Raw genomic sequence first — 6,291 nt, 5'->3', positions numbered from 1 at the left:
CTAGAAAAATTAACGTAATGGACCCAACAATAATAAATTTTTCTGGTCTTATGAATATTCTCACTGACCAAATCACAGGGACCCCTATCACTGACATATTGAAAGTATCTAATATTAAGGTAGAGCGTAAGGATAATGTAATAAGTTTGATAATCGAATTCCCTATAATAAGTAAGCAATGCAGAAAGATAACAATTTTCCCAGTCGCCCACAACGGTTCTGTGCTCCAACTCCACGACAATTGCTCACAAACTGCGACTGCCACATTCTGCAAGCGTTCCAAGAGCATCAGTTGCGCACAAGGAAAACAACCTTAACTACATCAAGGAGGTCAGAGACAGTATTGCAGTCGGAAATACATTGGCGATTTCCTTCGGCATAATGCTGTTGGCCTATGCTGTGGGGGCTGGAGTCTACTGGCTCCATAGGCTGACAATCAAGCGTCGAAACTCCCGGAAGATCTCGAAGATATTGAAAAACTTAAATGCGACCGAGGACGGTCGATCCTCGAGAGGGGGAGTAGTTAACCACTGACTATTGGTATGTGCTGACCCAGCGTTCTGGGGAAGCCAATGACCAGAGTCATGTGGCGACGGATATGTCGCAACTATGTCACCGGCCGCGACGGTCATCCGCTAACGCTGCACTTTTGCGAGAGCGGCGGCAGCGGTTCTACAGCAGCAACGGCGGCTCTGGGGCAGCGACGGCGGCTCTGCAGGCATTGCTTAGATTGATAAAGATTGTAATTTTTAGTCTAAGTTAGGAAACAATAAAAGCGCGACGTATCGTCCCTTGAAGACTCCCGTTAGTTAACTCATTTTTTATATGCATCTTTACATGCAACCGGTAAACCCAAAGTTGTAGACATTAATGCACTAATTTATATATTGAGTTCTTCTGCATGTAGAGCTCTGAAAATAAGTTTGAAGCAAATCGGACATAACTTAAAATTTCACAAAAAGTTCTTAGAATCACACTTTTTACCGAGGATGCTTTAATTATCCGAAAAATGTGAAGCACTTTTTTAATGATTTTTCTTATAGATCCTTGAAAATTTATTTTAGCGCGAAACGTCACCTATCAAATTTTTGACACCCGTTTCCACTAACGAATAATAGATTTTCCCAAAAAAGGCGACAAATCTCTATAATGAATTTAAAGACATTTCGTTGAAAATGAGTTTGAGGCCGATCGAATGGTAAGCAAATAAGTTTCATAAAAACATTTTCCGCTAATTACCCACAGTTGTAGGTGGATTTTGCCCAAATCGCTGATATACCTATTTATTAAGTTTTTATGTAGGTGAAGCTCTGAAAATTAGTTTGAAGCAAGATTCGGGCTTTGTTAGCGAGGATGCTTTAATTCTCCGAAAAATATGAAGCACAACTTAAATTATTTTTCTTAGAGATCTTGAAAATTAATTTCAGTACAAAACGGCACCTATCAAGTCTGTGATCCCCATTTCCACCAACGAGCAATGGGTTTTCCTAAAAGTGGCGAAAAATCACCAAAGTGAATTTGAAGAAATTTCTTTAAAAATCAGTTTCAGGCCGATCGAATGTTAAGCAAATAAGTTTCATAAAAACATTTTTCGCCAATTGCCCACTGTTGTGTGTGGAATTTCTCCAATTCGCTGATATACCTATTTATAAAGTTTTTATGTAGGTGAAGCTCTGAAAATAAGTTTGAAGCAAATTGGACATAACTTAAAACTTCACAAAAAATTCTTACAATCGCACTTTTTTAGCGAGGATGCTATAATTCTCCGAAAAATGTGAAGCACGTCTTTAATTACTTTTCTAAGAGATTTTAAAAATTAATTTCATCGCGAAACGACACCTATCAAATCTTTGATCGCCATTTCCGCCAACGAACAATGGATTTTCCTGAAAATGGCAATGGTTTGAGGCCCATCGAATGATAAGCAAATAAGTTTCACAAAAACATTTCTCCCCAATTGCAAACTATTATGTGTGGAATTTCTCCAATTCGCTGATATACCTATTTATTAAGTTTTTATGCAGGTGAAGCTCTGAAAATAAGCTTGAACAAAATCGTACTATATTTAAAACTTCACAAAAATTTCTTAGAATCACACTTTTTTCTCCGAAAAATGTGAAGCACAACTTAAATTATTTTTCTAAGAGATTTTAAAAATTAATTTCAGCGCGAAACGTCACCTATAAAATCTTTGACCCCCATTTCCACCAACGATCAATGGATTTTCCTAAAAATGACGACAAATTCCTAAAATGAATTTGAAGAAATTTTTTTGAAAATGAGTTTGAGCCCCATCAAATGATAAGCAAATAAGTTTCATAAAAACATTTTTCTCTAATTACCCACAGTTGTGTGTGGAATTTCCCAAATCGCTGAAACACGTATATATTAAGTTCTTCTGCAGGTAGAGCTTTGAAAATAAGTTTGAAGCAAATCGGATATAAAAATTTCATAAAAAGTTTTTAGAATCACACCTTTTACGGAGTATGTAATTATCCGAAAAAAGTGAAGCACAACTTAGATTATTTACTTATAGATCCTTGAAAATTAATTTTAGCGAGAAACGTCACATATCAAATTTTTGACCCCCATTACCACCAACGAGCAATAGATTTTCCCATTTCGTTGAAAATGAGTTTGCGGCCGATCGAACGGTAAGCACATAAGTTTCATAAAAACATTTTCCGCTAATTACCCACAGTTATGGGTGGGTTTTACCCAAATCGTTGATATACCTATTTATTAAGTTTTTATGTAGGTGAAGCTCTGAAAATGAGTTTGAAGCAAATTGGACATAACTTAAAACTTCAAAAAAATTCTTAGAATCGCTGTTTTTAGCGAGGATGCTTTAATTCTCCGAAAAATGTGAAGCACGTCTTAAATTACTTTTCTACGAGATTTTAAAAATTAATTTCAGCGCGAGACGTCACCTATCAAATCTTTGACCGCCATTTCCGCCAACGAGTAATGGATTTTCCTGAGAATGGCAATAGTTTGAGGCCCATCGAATGAAAAGCAAATAAGTTTCATAAAAACATTTTTCTCTAATGACCAACAGTTGTGTGCTGAATTTTCCAACACGCTGAAACTCGTGTATATTAAGTTCTTCTGCATATAGAGCTCTAAAAATAAGTTTGAAGCAAATCCGACATAGCTTAAAATTTCACAACAAAAATCTTAGAATCACACTTTTAGCCGAGGATGCATTAATTGTCCGAAAAATGTGAAGCTCGTCATAAATTATTTTTCTTATAGATAGTAAAAAATAAATTTCAGAGCGAAACGTCACCTTTCAAGCTTTTGACCCACATTTCCACCAACGAGCAATGGATTTTCTTAAAAATGACGACAAATCCCTAAAATTTATTTAAAGAAATTTCTTTGAAGATGAGTTTGAGGCCGATCGAATGTTAAGCAAATAAGTTTCATAAAAACATTTTTCGCCAATTACCCACTGTTGTGTGTGGAATTTCCCGGATCGCAGATATACCTATTTATTAAGTTTTTAAGTAGGTGAAGCTCTGAAAATAAGTTTGAAGCAAATTGGACATAACTTAAAATTTCACAAAGATTCTTAGAATTGCTCTTTTTTAGCGAGGATGCTTTAATTCTCCGAAAAATGTGAAGCACGTATTAAATTATTTTTCTTAGAGATTTTTCAAATTGATTTCAGTGCAAAACGGCACCTATCAAATCTGTTACCCCCTTTTCCACCAACCAGCAATAGATTTTCCTAAAAATGGCGAAAATTCCCTGAAATGAATTTGAAGAAATTTCTTTGAAAATGAGTTTGAGGCCGATCGAACAGTAAGCAAATAAGTTTCATAAAAACATTTTTCGCCAATTACCCACTGTTGTGTGTGGAATTTCCCAAATCGCAGATATGCCTATTTATTAAGTTTTTATGTAGGTGAAGCTCTGAAAATAAGTTTGAAGCAAATTGGACATAACTTAAAACTTCACAAAATTCTTAGAATCACACTTTTTACCGAGGATGCTTTAATTCTCCGAAAAATGTGAAGCACAACTTAAATTATTTTTCTAAGAGATCTTGAAAATTAATTTCAGCGTGAAACGTCACCTATCAAATCTTTGACCCCCATTTCCACCAACGATCAATGGATTTTCCTAAAAATGACGACAAATTCCTAAAATGAATTTGAAGAAATTTTTTTGAAAATGAGTTTGAGCCCCATCAAATGATTAGCAAATAAGTTTCATAAAAACATTTTTCTCTAATTACCCACTGTTGTGTGTTGAATTTCCCAAATCGCTGAAACACACGCGCGGGGCTGAACGTGCTTAAGACGCGCCCAACGAAGCTCGCGGGCCAAAAAGAGGCATGGACGCCGAAACGGCCGAGGGATGGCGTGCCAGAGCAGCGCAGAACTCCCTCCAAGAAAGCTAAACGCCAGGGTCAAAACCCAGCGAAGCAGGCGGTGCTCACGCACCAAAAGACAGCCCCTGCAAACTCCAACTTAGCTGGCCATAATGAAAACCCAGAGAACGTAAGCGAACGCAGAAGCGTCCCAGAGCCGCCGCCATTACAGTCCACGGAGTGGGTGACTGCACATTGCTGATATGCTCAGGCTTGTGAAGAGCGACCCGGCCCTCAAGCACCTAAGTGGCGATGTGCATGGCATTCGCAAGACCGCGAAGGGCGATCTTCTGCTGCGCCTCAATAGGAAGCCGGAGCACTCCGCAGATGAGCTTCAAGAAGCTGTGGGAAAGGCATTGGGTGACCGGGCGGTAGTAAGAACGCTGACCGAGTCGTCCCAGGTGGAGATCAAGGACCTGGATGAGCTGGCGACTAAGGAGGAAGTGTTCGTAGCGATTAAAAGTGCCTTACAAGACGACTCCTTGCCGATTGAAACGATCAAATCGCTGCGACCAGCATTTGGCGGCCAGCAAAGGGCCACAGTTACTCTCCCAGCGCCAAAAGCCAGGACGCTTGTCGAGAAGGCCAAAGTGAGGATCGGATGGGTTGTATGCCGTATTCGTGCAATAGACCAACCAAAGCGATGCTTTAAGTGTCAGGGTTTTGGGCACATTGCAGCGAAATGCACCAGCGGAGACGATATGAAAGGCGCATGCTTCAGATGCGGGGACAGAGGTCACGAAGCAAAGAGCTGCTCCAAGTCACCAAAATGTAGCCTTTGCATACGGAAAGGAGAAAAATCAACGGACCACGCTACAGGAGGCTTTAAATGTCCGGCGTATCGCGAGGCAGTACGCAAAGTGAAATGTTAAGGTTACTTCAAATAAACCTTAACCACTGCATAGCTGCTCAAGCCATCTTGGAGCAGACTGTAAGGGAGATGCGCATTGATATTGCCATTATCAGCGAACCCCACCACCGATAAACCAACTGCATCGACATCGCTGACAAAAACAAAGTCCTTTAGTGGGTTTGTACGCGCACAATACGGCAGCCTGTGGATATACAGCTGGAATCTTACCTTCGCAAGCTCGTCACTTTTTAGCGCAACAAAATGGCAACAAAGCGACTTATACACCGCAAGCAACCACTCCGCAATAATATGCACGATTGGTGAAGGAACTGCAGCCAGCACTAGAAGCCTAAGTCGGAAAGCTTACCGCCTGGATACTTTCGACCCCGTGGCGTTTTTGAATGCAGTCCACTCGCTTGTCACTGCCGGCAACGCAGAGAGAAAAGCCTCCCATATGGCATGCCAGCTATCGCGTGTTTGTGACGAGAGCATGCAAGCCCGGAAAAAGTTTCGGCGCCACCATGTAACCACGTACTGGTGGAACGAAAATATTGCCGAAGCTCGGCGGAACTGCACCAAGCCAGGAGGAGATACCAGCGACCCCGAGGTAGACCCAACTATGCCGAATAGCAGCTAAGGTATCAGAGTGCCAGAAAAATGATAAAAGAGTCCATAAAGATAGCAAACGAGAATGTTTCCTGGAGCTATGGGACTCAGCCGAATATGATCCTTGGGGCAAGGCGTACAAAACTGTCGTTAAAAGACTCTACGCCGGCAAACAAGCGCAGACTTTTGACCCAAGTGAACTGAAGTTGATTGTGGAAACGCTATTCGCAATCAGACCCGACGTATTACATACGCAAGCCATACCATCGAGCCATCGACGAAGTCTCAGTCGAAGAGGTGCTGACGATCGCCAGAAGCCTAAAGCCCAGTAAGGCACCGGGTCCGGACGGAATCCCCAACCGAGCACTGAAACTAGCCATATCCTTGCAGCCCGCGCAGTTCGTGCAGCTTTTTAACATGTGCCTAATGGAGAGAACTTTCCCCACAATATGGA

The sequence above is a fragment of the Drosophila virilis genome, unplaced genomic scaffold, assembly GCF_030788295.1.
Source record: "Drosophila virilis strain 15010-1051.87 unplaced genomic scaffold, Dvir_AGI_RSII-ME tig00001611, whole genome shotgun sequence".
Lineage (NCBI taxonomy): Eukaryota > Metazoa > Arthropoda > Insecta > Diptera > Drosophilidae > Drosophila > Drosophila virilis.
This window is presented reverse-complemented; position numbering follows the sequence as displayed.